Source organism: Stegostoma tigrinum, chromosome 5, assembly GCF_030684315.1.
Source record: "Stegostoma tigrinum isolate sSteTig4 chromosome 5, sSteTig4.hap1, whole genome shotgun sequence".
Classification (NCBI taxonomy): Eukaryota; Metazoa; Chordata; class Chondrichthyes; order Orectolobiformes; family Stegostomatidae; genus Stegostoma; species Stegostoma tigrinum.
Window position 1 is genome coordinate 122,958,249 of NC_081358.1, and position 13,061 is coordinate 122,971,309.

At 44.1% G+C, this 13,061-nt stretch overlaps 1 protein-coding gene across 2 annotated transcripts in view; it reads left to right on the forward strand.

Moving 5' to 3' along the window:
- Window positions 1-13,061, forward strand: part of trappc8 (trafficking protein particle complex subunit 8) — a 150,107-nt gene that overhangs the window by 14,874 nt on the left and 122,172 nt on the right. The window lies entirely within an intron of this gene.

Consider the following 13,061-nt stretch of genomic DNA (forward strand, 5'->3'; position numbering starts at 1 on the left):
GCAAATAGTCATACAGCATGGAAACAGATCCTTTGATCCGAACTCATGCCCATCAATCATGTCCCAGTAGACTCGTCTGTCCAACTTGTCTGTGCCGACAAGACATCCCAATTTGGCCCATATCCCTCTTAACCCTTCCTATGCTTATACCTACCCAGATGCTGTTTAAATGTTGTAACTGTACCTGCTTCTGCACTTGCTCTTGACAGCTTGTTCCATACATGCATTACCCTCTGTGGGGGGAAAAATGTTACCTTTTTCAGGTGCTTTTTTTAAATCTTTCCCTCTCACCTTAAACCTATGTCCTCTCACCCTGAGGAAAAGACCTTATCTATTTACCCTGTCCATGCTCGCAGTGATCCTATAAACTTCTGAGGTCATCCCTCAGCCTCCAATGCTACAGGGAAAGTAGCCCTACCCTATTTAGCTTCTCCCGAGAGCTCAACCCCTCCAACCTCAGCAACATCCTTTTGTAAATCTTTTCTGAACCCTTCCAATAAAAAATAATTGGATTTGAGAATCTATTGACCCTGAAACTATTCAGGAAAAACCCCTGTGGTTCAGTAATGTCCGTCAGGGAAGTACATCTTCCATCCTCAACTGTCTGGCCTACATGTGACTCCAGAACTGCACCAATGATGTTGAATCACAATTGCCCTCTGAAATAACCTAGTAAAGCATTCAGTTGTACCAATCTCTACAAAGAAATAGAACTGGATGGATAACCTGGCCTCAACCCAGGCACTGGAAAAGACAACTGCAGAAACAGCCCTGTCAACCCTGCTAACTCGTCCTCACTAACATTTGGGTTAGTGCCAAAACTGGGAGAGCTGCCTGTCGGAGTAGTTAAGTTATAGCCTAACATTGTGGTTCCCTGAGAATGACTGTCCCAGGTGCCACATCGCCATCCCTGGATATGTCCTGTCACACCAGCAGCATGGACCCAGCACAGTAATGTATTGTCAGGTGGGAGTCCTTAACATTGACTCTGGACCTCATGAAGACTTGTAGCTTCATGTTAAACATGGTCAAAAAAATGCCTGCTTGTTACCATGTACTGCCCTCCCTCCACTGATGAACTAGTGCTCCTCCATGTTTGAATGACATTTGGCAGAAGCACTGGATGGCAAAATGTACTCTGGGAGATTTTATTGCCCTCCACCAAGAGTGGCTCGACAGATATCATACTGAATGAGCTGACCAGGATGTAACTGCTAGACTGAGTCTGGGTCAGGTGGTGAGGGAACCGATAAAGGAAAAGCTTGACCTTATGCTTACCAACTGCTGGCTGCAGATGCATCTGCCCGCGATAATATCAATAAGAGTGACCATTGCAGAGTCCTTGTGAAGATGAAGTCCCACCTTCAGATTGAGAATACCTGCAGTTGTGTTGTGTGGCACAATCACTGTGCCGAATGGCTCAGACAAAAAGCATATTGAGCAACTCAACACTGGGCACCTGAGAGATGCTAGAGGCTGTCAACAGCAGAATTGTGCTCCACAACCTGCAACCTCATGACCTGGCATATCTCCCACTCAACCACTACCATCAAATCAGGGCATCAATGGAGAATGCAGGAGGGCATGCTAGGGGCAGACCAAGTGTGCCTGAAGAAAAGGTCCCAACCTCGTGAAACTGCCAGGACTACTTGGATGTCAAACAGCATAAGCTGCATGTGAAAGACTTAGGTGATCATGCTCTGTAACCCTGTCACATCCAGCTGTGAATTGGTGATGAACAATTAAACAACTTGCTGAAGGAGGAGGCTCCACACACCTCCCCATGCTCAATGATTGAAGAGCCCTGCACATCAGTGCAAAAGATTAGGCTGAAGTATTCGCAGCAATTCTCAGCCTGAAGTGGATGATCTATCTCTGCCTCCTCCATTGGTCCCCCGCGTGACAGACAGATGTCTTCAGCCAATTCAATTCACTCACTTCATGTGAAATCAAGAAATGGATGGAGGCACTGGATATTGCAAAGCCTATGGGCCCTGACAACATGCCACAACAGTAATGAAGACTTGTGCTCCAGAACTTGCTGTTCCCTTTGCAAAGCTCTTCCAATGCTATTACAACACTGGTATTTACCTGACAATATGGAAAATTGCCCATGTATGTCCTGTACATAAAAAGCAGAACAAATCTAACTCAGCTAATCACCCCTCCCTCATTCTAATCTACCAGTAAAGCGATGGAAGCGGTCATCAGCAGTGCTATCCAGCAACATCTGCTCAGCAGTGACTTGCTCAGTGCCACTCAGCTCCTGGCCTCATTACGGCCCTGACTGTTACAAACATGGACATGAGTTGAATTCCAGCGATGAAGTGAGAAAGACCGCCCTTGACATCAAGCCTACATTGGACTGAGTGTGGGATCAGAGAGTCCAAGTAAAACTGAAATCAGTGGGTATCAGTTGGCAAACTGTCCAGTTGTTGGAGCCATACCAGACATGTAGGAAGGCGGTTGTGGTTGTTTATCTCAGCTCCAGGACACTTTCTGCAGGGTTTCCTTAGGTTATCCCCAACCATCTTTACCTGCTTCATCAATAACTTTCCCTCCATCACGTCAGAAGTGGGGATGTTCCCTTGTTATTGCATAATGTTTTGTATCATTCACAAGTCCTCAGCTACTGGGGTAGTCAGGTTCAAATGAAACCAGATCTGGACAAAATCCAGTGTTGGGCTGACAAGTGGCAAGTAACATTTAGGTACAAATACCAGACTATAACCATCATCAATAAGGGACAATTTAACAACGATCTCTTGACTTTCAGTGGTGTCACTGTCAACATCCTCAGGTTACCGTTGACGAACCTCATCTGGATTTGCCACAAACTCAGTAGTTACAAGAGCACATCAGACGCTAGGAAAACTGTAGCCAGTAACACTCTACCTGACTCTCTGAAGCCTATCCACCAGCTATGAGGCACAAGTCAGGAGTGTGACGGAATACTCCCCACTTGCCTGGATGAGTGCAGCCCCGATAACACTCAAGAACCTTGACACCATCCAGGACAAAGCAGCCTGCTCAACTGGCACCACATCCACTCTGTCCACCACTGACGTTCAGTAGCAGAATGTGTACTGTCTACAACATGCACTGCAGAAATTCATCAAGGATCTTCAGCATCTTCCAAACCCAGAACCAATTCCATCTAGAAGGATGAGAGCAGCAGTTACATCGGAACACCAGCCACAAGTTGCTCTCAACCACTCCCCATCCTGACTTGGAAAAATATTGCTATTCCTTCACTGCTGGATCATAATCCTGGAATTCCCTCTGCAATACCATTTGTGGGACAGCCCACAGCAGGTGGACTGCAGCAGTTTGTGGAGGCAGCCCACCACCACTCTCTTTCTCAAGGGCAAGTTGAGATGGGCAGTAAATGCTGGCCAGCCAGTGATGTCCAAATCTCTCAAATAGATTTTTAAAAACCCTCAACATTATCAAAACTGATGCCCTGCTCGTTATCTCTCTTTGTGCAAATGGCTTCTTTTCATTTATTTAGCTTTTGGCAGTTGAGTTTCTCCATGGTGCAGCAGTGACCCTACTTCAGGAGGTTCCTTTTTTCAGTTGAGCTTGAGGAAACCTTGTTATGAAATACGCATAGGTAAATTTGTTCTTACGCTCAGGAAATTGTAACTGAGTTGTGCAAATTTGTCATGGTTATTTTCTTGCACTTGCTCCACAATTTATATTATAACCTCTACAGTGAAATGTCAGTTTGAACCGACAAATTAGGAGCAGGAGTAGGCCACTCAGCAACTTTGATCCTGCGCTGCTTCAAAAGGTGAATGTTCATCTGCCTACTCCACATTCCTGCCTACTACTGACTTTTCACCCCTTATCAAGCACATATCTATCTCTGAGATAATGGGAACTGCAGATGCTGGAGATTCCAAGATAATAAAATGTGAGGCTGGATGAACACAGCAGGCCAAGCAGCATCTCAGGAGCACAAAAGCTGACGTTTCGGGCCTAGACCCTTCATCAGAGAGGGGGATGGGGAGAGGAAGCTGGAATAAATAGGGAGAGGGCGGGGAGGCAGACCGAAGATGGAGAGTAAAGAAGATAGGTAGGGAGGGGATAGGTCAGTCCAGGGAAGACGGACAGGTCAAGGACGTGGGATGAGGTTAGTAGGTAGCTGGAATACACCTCCTCCCACCAACCCTCCTGCAAAAATTCCATCCCCTATTCCCAATTCCTCCGCATCTGCTCCCACGATAAGACATTCCACTCCCGCACGTCCCAGATGTCCAAGTTCTTTAAGGACCGCAACTTTCCCCCCACAGTGATCGAGAACGCCCTTGACCGCGTCTCCCGTATTTCCCGCAACACATCCCTCACACCCCGCCCCCGCCACAACCGCCCCAAGAGGATCCCCCTCGTTCTCACACACCACCCTACCAACCTCCGGATACAACGCATCATCCTCCGACACTTCCGCCATTTACAATCCGACCCCACCACCAAGACATTTTTCCATCCCCTCCCCTGTCTGCTTTCCGGAGAGACCACTCTCTCCGTGACTCCCTTGTTCGCTCCACACTGCCCTCCAACCCCACCACATCCGGCACCTTCCCCTGCAACCGCAGGAAATGCTACACTTGCCCCCACACCTCCTCCCTCACCCCTATCGCAGGCCCCAAGATGACATTCCACATTAAGCAGAGGTTCACCTGCACATCTGCCAATGTGGTATACTGCATCCATTGTACCCGGTGCGGCTTCCTCTACATTGGGGAAACCAAGCGGAGGCTTGGGGACCGCTTTGCAGAACACCTCCGCTCAGTTCGCAACAAACAACTGCACCTCCCAGTCACAAACCATTTCCACTCTCCCTCCCATTCTCTAGATGACATGTCCATCATGGGCCTCCTGCACTGCCACAATGATGCCACCCGAAGGTTGCAGGAACAGCAACTCATATTCCGCCTGGGAACCCTGCAGCCATATGGTATCAATGTGGACTTCACCAGTTTCAAAATCTCCCCTTCCCCTACTGCATCCCTCAACCAGCCTAGTTCGTCCCCTCCCCCCACTGCACCACACAACCAGCCCAGCTCTTCTCTCTTCTCCCCCCCCCCCCCCCCCCCCCACCACTGCATCCCAAAACCAGTCCAACCTGTCTCTGCCTCCCTAACCGGTTCTTCCTCTCACCCATCCCTTCCTCCCACACCAAGCCGCACCCCCATCTACCTACTAACTTCATCCCACCTCCTTGACCTGTCCGTCTTCCCTGGACTGACCTATCCTCTCCCTACCTCCCCACCTATACTCTCTCCACCTATCTTCTTTACTCTCCATCTTCGGTCCGCCTCCCCCTCTTTCCCTATTTATTCCAGAACCCTCTCCCCATCCCCCTCTCTGATGAAGGGTCTAGGCCCGAAACATCAGCTTTTGTGCTCCTGAGATGCTGCTTGGCCTGCTGTGTTCATCCAGCCTCACATTTTAATTATCTTGGAATTCTCCAACATCTGCAGTTCCCATTATCTCTCATTCAAAGTATTAACCTGGCACACCTTTCAACTCCTTCCAATGCAGTTGCGTCCTTCTGTTTTAATCCTTTTTATACAAGGAGACCAATACCATACACACTAATGCACTGTATGACTGAAATGTAACTTCTCCTTTTGTATTCCATTGTGTTAGCATACTCTTAGCTGTCTTACTCGCATTTGTACATTAATCTTTGAATTTCACACACTAGGATACACAGATCCTTGTGCACCTAAGCTCTGGTCTCTCACCGTTTAGATCTTGGATCATAAGATGTAGGGTAGATGGAGGTCATTCATTGAGTTTATTCTACCATTCAGTAATATTCTGGCTGATCTGATAATCCTCAAATCTACCTTCCTGTCTTGCCCCCCCAACCCTTGAATTCCCCTTAATGATAAAAGATGAATTTATTGCAGCCTTGCATATACATAACCAGCTCTGCAGCCCTCTGGTAAAGAATTCCACAGATTCATTGACCTCTGAGGAAATTGCTCTTGTGCGCTCTCTCTCAACTGTGCGATCGTGTCACTTGAGATTTTGCCTGCTGAATCTAAACTTTCCCATAAGCGTAAACAACCTCTTGACATTAATTCTCAAGTCCCTTAAGAATCCTTTGTTGCAGTAAAGTTTACTCTCATTCTTCTTAACTCCCAGAGCGCAAGGTCAACCTACTCAACCTCTTGTAAGAAAATCCATTCATTTCTGGATTAGTGTTGTTTTCTGCCCAAAAGGGGAAATGAAAATACATATTGGAATTATTGTGGAACGATGCTTTATAGGGCTCTGGCAGTGTAGAGTATGGACTGCTTTCAATGCCAGTATATCTTGGGTAAGGAGACCAAAGCTGTTTTATCGCATTCCAAGTGTGGTCTGACTTGTGTCTTGTGTAGTTTTAGTAAGACCTCCCCGTTTTTTTATACTGTGTTCATTTCCAAAAGAACAGTCACTTGCCTTCCCTGTCAACTGCTGAATTTAGTCTGCCTATATGCCTCTAGATTCTGTTGTTCTTGCTACTTGCCTTCATTCCTACTGAGGTTACCTGCAAATTTTGTTGTAGCACATTCTCTTCTCTCTGCCAAGATATTAGTGCGTTTTGTAAATGATTGTGATCCTAACACTGGTCCCTGTGGCACTCCTAGTTGCAGGTTGTCATCCTGAAATGGCCCCTCTATCCTAATTCTCACTTCTGTTAGTTAGCTAATACTAACAAAGTCCCCTAACATCATTCAGCTCTGAATGTTTTGAGTAGCCTTTTATGTGATTAAATCATCACATCCTTTGGGAATCCAAATGCATTTCAACTACTGGTTTAGGTTTATCCTGCTTGTTACTACTTCTGAGAACCATAACATTTTTTAAATAATCACTTTTATTATAACAGATGAATTGGGGGATCTCAGAATTTTATAAATCTCTAACAGGACTGAACAGGGTAGATGTAGGGAGGATGTTTCCGATAGTGGGTGTGTCTAGTCCCAGGGGTCACAATCTGAGGATTCAGGATAGACGATTTAGGATGGAGATGAGATTTTTCTTCACCCAAGAAGTGGTGAGCCTGTAGAATTAATTACACGAAGTAGTTGATGCCAAAACATTCAATGTATTTGGAATGGCTGGATATAGCACTTGGGGTGAACGAGATCAAAGGTTATGAGGAAAGGCAGGATTAGGCTATTGAGTTGGATTGTCGACCATGATTGTGAAGAATGGCAGAGCAGGCTTGAAAGGGTGAATGGCAGCCACCTGCTCCTATCTTAACTTCTGCTTCCCTTCACGAAGCTATATTGACTCTGCTTAATTTATACTTTGTTTCTAAGTACTTTACAATTGCATCCTTTGTTTTGTACTTTAGCCTTTTTCCATTGATAGATGTTAAGCTTACTGGCCTAAGTTACCTGTTTCTTTTGTCTCCTTTTTGGAATGAGTGTCACATTGACACTTTGCTGATCTTAAACTTTTCAAGCATGGAAGGATTTTGGAAGATTTCCATTCTCTCTGCAGATACCTTTTTTTTCAAAAACCTCAGATGCATTGCTTCCAGTCCAGGTGCCTTTAGCCTCAGTAATCTCCTTTTTTTTTGTTGCGATTAAATCTTGTATTTACATAGGGAGATATGCGTGGAAAGTTCTTTACGCAGAGGATGGTGGGTGCCTGGAATGCGTTGCCAGCGGAGGTGGTAGACGTAGACACATTAGCGTCTTTTAAGATATATCTGGACAGGTACATAGATGGGCGGGGAGCAAATGGACATGGACATAGAACCCTAGAAAATAGATGACAGGTTAGAGAGAGGATCTTGATCGGCGCAGGCTTGGAGGGCCGAAGGGCCTGTTCCTGTGCTGTAGGTTTCTTTGTTCTTTTGTATTTATTCCCCCTCAACTCTACTTATTTTAGATTTTTCCCAGTCTTCTGGTTTACCACTAGTCTTAGTCACATTGTATGTTTTCTTTCGCTTATCCCTGTGGCTGACTCCTGTTGCTTTTACAATAGGGAAATGTAATTCACTTTAAAGTTGTTTCACGAAGTCAACTTTTCAGTGACAAAACTGCAACTTTAAGTGGGAATTTAGTGTTAACTTCTTTCAGGCTAATTGTTCTGTGGTGCTGTTAAAAATACTTTGGGCAAATGTGTGCAACCCAGTCCAGATCATCATCCTGATCATTGAATGAATGTAGTGCTTAAAGCAGTTGTGGAGGTAGCTCTCCCAGTTTGCATTTCTGTATGTACGTACTTTCAAATTCCTCTCTGAAATTACTGTTGCGTGTGGAAACACTTATGCCTCTGTCTTCTGAGGTTGACGAGTCGAATTGGAGTAGTGATTCAGTTTATTTATGGAGGCATGTCTGTACAGAGTGCCATGGTATCAGGTATTGGAAGGATTGAAGTTGTAAAATAGTATTTGAGATTTGCCTGATGTCCAATCTGAGATTTTTGACAGCTGGGTCTTGTGGAAAACCTAATGTTTAAGGTTGCTTTCCTGTTGAAATAACTTCTCTAGGAAAAGGAAATAAGGAAGAGAAGTACCATACATTACAGAATGCCAAAGGAGAGAAGTTTCCAGGCATTCATTTTTAATTAACTTGCAATTGTGAACAAAGAAATATAATACGGTGCACATAGGATCAACTATTCAGCCCACTGAGGTCTGTGCTCCCATTTTACCAGATGTTAATTGATCTGTCTCTCAAATCTGTTTACATGACTTTTTTAAGAATCCCTTGAAGTCCTTGTTGATCAAAAGTACTTCTGTCCAACTGTCATACAAATTTTCAGTTGATGCAGCATTCATAGCTGTTTTAAGAGGAGAGTGAAATGGAAATTGATTCGGGATGGGCAATCTACCCTGGTTAGTGATGATGGATTTTTGACTACGGGTTCTGGAAAATGGAGCTGAGGTGCTGGATATTCTGAAATCATTCAGTGGGTAAGGGGTGGAAATACAAAAAAAAAAGGCTGGACTTGAAGGGCAGGAGTGTTGTGGTAATGCCTTAGAATTGCTGTAGAATCCCTACAGTGTGGAAGCAGGCCATAGGACACACTGAGCCACACTGACCCTCTGGAGGGCACCCTATCTAGTTCACCCCATTCCTGTAATCTTGCATTTCTCATGGCTAATACATGTAGCTTGCACATCCCTTGGCAAGTTATCACGGCTAATCCATCTAACATGCACATCTCTGAACTGCGGGAGGAAACCCACACAGATATGGGGCATATGTGTAATCTCGACACAGTCACCTGAGGGTGGAATTGAATTTGCGTGCCTGGCGCAGTGAGGCAGCAGTGCTAACCACTGAGCCACCGTGCTGCTTTGGAGTTGATGGTTAGGACAAGGATTTTAAATTGGGCTAATGCTTCACTGAAGATAGGACAGGTGGTGGGCTGGGTCACTACTTTGGGCAGTTTGGTTATAACTAGGTTTTGATAGGATTTCACTGGAGTCAGAATGGGGCAAGTGGGAGAAATGAGCAGCCTTGATGAATGGGCTCTGAGATATGTAGCTCAGCTGCGTCATATCTTTGCAACTAGAAACTTGAGTTACTTTATCAGGACTGATCCAATGGCCCAATTGATTAGTGTTGGGTCCGTGCCTTTGGGCAACAGTGACTTATTTATTTATTTGTCAGTGAAGCATAGAGAATTTGTAGATTCTTCAAGACTGCTGGAGTAACCCAGATGCTAATCCAAAGATCTTAAGAAGCATAAGGCAGGCTCTGGCTTTGGTGCCATAAACTAGTGGGCCACCAGTGAAGGACAATGCTTAAGAAAAGTGGAAAAGCAAAGATGCAAGTGCACCCAGTTTGGGGATTAATTTTGCCCTGGTTTCACCACCTGGCCTCCTGTTCCTGCCTACACCATCCATTGCAAGGACTATTAGTTGAGAATTGGATTCTGCATGATTAACTCTCCATGTTGCCAAATGGGGAAATGACTGAACTAGTTTGGCAATTGGACAGTAATTTTAAGATGAATCCATGTTGTTCATTGGCTGACCCCTTATGAAGAAATTGTTAGGACCCTCAGAGACCTTAACAATGTCCAGTTGTCAATTGGACACCTGATAGAAAAGTTCATTAGTGGCAACAATTAATTAAAAATGCCATAATTTTGGGGGGAAAAATTTTTTTAGAACTTTTAACTTCAGATTATTTGATTTTTAATTTAGAATGAAGGTTTGAGTCAATGGCCTTGTACGTCCCTTTTATTTTTCCAGTTTTGATGCAACAGATTTCTACCAAGGGCAGAGACAAGGAAAGGTGTTGGTAGAAGATAGTGAAGAAGATGGGGCAGTGTGTGAAAGACTGATAGGCAGAAGTGTCAATGAGTCACTTGAATAAGTGACTTCCTTTACACCACCATCCTTCACCAGGACACCTGGAGGGCCCTCTGCTTTTTGGGCATCTATTTTAATCAGTACCATCCTCTGCTTGGCTGAACCTGTTCTTGCATTGCGTGCCTTTGGCTTTGGCCCCATTTGCTTGCTGTAAATAGAATTGGTTTCTGTAATGGATCATTGGGAATTGACATCCATGTCTTCAATGATGGTAAAGTAATTAGATGTTTGGTAACTAATCCAAAATTAAGGTAACCTGCTTAATGAAGAAAATGCAGACTATTGGACTCTTTTCATCAAAATTGCAAAATAGAGCACTGCTTGTTTTAACACAGAGTAAGACTGCTTGAACAGATTTAACAGTTACATATTTTATGGTCTAATCTGAACAATCCTTTAATGGAAGAGAATTGTACTCGGAAAATATTCCAACTTCTTTTGTAGGATCAGGAAAATCCTTGGAAGTGTCAGTACACGTGCTGATTTTCCCCCTTACCTCCGTTCAGTTTTAAAAGAATTGTTAGTTTAGATTTATGTGTTATAGAAGATTATTGTTTGAAGTCATGTTTATCATTTACAAAAGAAGAGAGATGATCATTTCAAATTGGCACATTTTGTGCCATTCTCGTGGTGATTGCTGTGCAGGAGACCTGCCATGACTGGACCTACTCTTTACCCAATACTATTCTTCCTCTCCAAACCACCCACCCAGTCCCCATACCCTGCCCCAAAGCCTGTATATTCCACTACTCTTAACAATTTAACTAATCTGCATGTTTTCTTTTGCTTTTTCCAAAAATATCGAAAATGCCTGACCCCCTTGTTCTTGATCCTTCCACTCAGTGGAAAAATTGTTTTTCAATCTTCAGTCCAGAATGGCCTATTCCTGCATCTATCTTCTATGTTTATACATCTGTCTGCGTAATAGAATTCCTTAACTTGAATTCTCATGAATCTTTTCTGCACTCTTCCAATGCTTTCACATCCTAAAGTGTAGCGCTCAGGCATTAAGAAAGCAAACTCTTGTGTTAGCCTTCATAGTAAGTGGATTTGAGTACAGGAATAAGGATGTCTTGCTGCACTTATACAGGGCATTGGCAAGGCCTTGGAAAGTCGTGTGCAATTTTGGTCTCCGTACCTGGGGAAGGATGCTCTTGCTACAGAGGGAGTGCAGCAAAAGTTTACCCAATTGATTTCTGGAATTGCAAGTATGAGGAGATCCTGAGTCTGTTAGGATCATATTTTGATTTCAGAAGAGTAAGGGGGGGTGGGGGTGGGGAGAATCTCCTGTGAACCTATAAAAATTTGAACAGAACTCTACATGTTAGATGCGAGAAGGATGTTCCTGATAGTGAGCGGAGCCCAGGATAAGGGATAAGCCTCTTTTAGGACTGAAATGAGAAATTTCTTCATCTAGGGAGTGCTGAGTCTATAGAATTCACTAACAAAGTGGTTGAGGCTAAAATGTGGCTTTTTCAAGGAGGAGCTCTATCGCTGTTGTGACTGAATGGATCAAAGGACATGAGTGAGTTGGGGATTAGGGCTTTGAGCTCCACAGCTAGTTACAATTGTATTGAATTGTGTAGAGTTTTGAAGGGTTAAATGGCCTATTCCTGCTCCTACCCTCTGTTTATACATCTGTCTACATAATAGAATTCCTTAACTCTGGAATAATTGGGAATCTCTTCTGCGCTCTTTCTAATGCCTTCACATCCTAAAGTATATTTCTCATAACTGGATGCAGTGCTCCATTTGAGATGGAACTAGCATTGTTCACTGAGCTGATGTTTGGTTGCAGGTGTTTTGTCACCTTGCTAGGTAACAGCATCAGTGCACCTCCATTGAAACATTAGTGCTCTGTCCCATTTGTTATTTATGTTCCTCGGTTTGCTTGGGTGGTTGGCATTACGTTCCATTCTGTTTTTCAGTGGTTTGGACTGGGCCCAATATACAGTGTAGTAGCTCCGATTGGATTGCCAGGCCTCCAGGAATTTACGGGTATGTCTCTCTTTGGCTCGTGCTATAATAGATACGTTGTCCCAGTCGAATCCGTGCCCTCCTTTGGGTGTACTGAGACCAGTGAGAATCAGTTGTGTCACTTGGGTCACTGGTGTTTGTGTATACTTTATTGCCAGTTTTCTTCCAGTTTGGGCTATGGAATGTTTTTCAGTCCTTGTATGGTTTTTTTAATATTAGGTTAGTTTTATTGGTTGAGAGTATGGCCTGGTATCCAGCCGGAACTTCATCGACAGACACATTGAACTGGACCTATATGCAAAGCACTGAAAAACAGAATGGGAAATAATGTCATCCACCCCAGCAAACTGGGGCATATAAATGACAATGGGACAGAACACCACCAATGCTTCACTGAAGGCTCACTGACGATGTTACCTAGCAGGGTGATGAAACGTTGGGGAGCAAGTCTACAACCTCATCCATAACCCAAGCTACAAATCTTATCAAAAACTTATGTTTTATGCAGATTCCACATTGGTTTTATTAATTACAGCATAGAATACAAGAGCAATGTACTGTCTGCTTTGTTTGTCAGTGTGAGCCTGTTCACCTGCTTTCATTGACTTGTGTATATGTGGCTTTATCTAAAGTACATGCTCTGGTAAAATCAAAAAGAACAACCAGCTGGTCCATTTTTGTGTGTGTGGTAATCTTGACTGTGACAATTAGAATGATGTGCTCAAGTTAGTCCCAGTTTGCTACA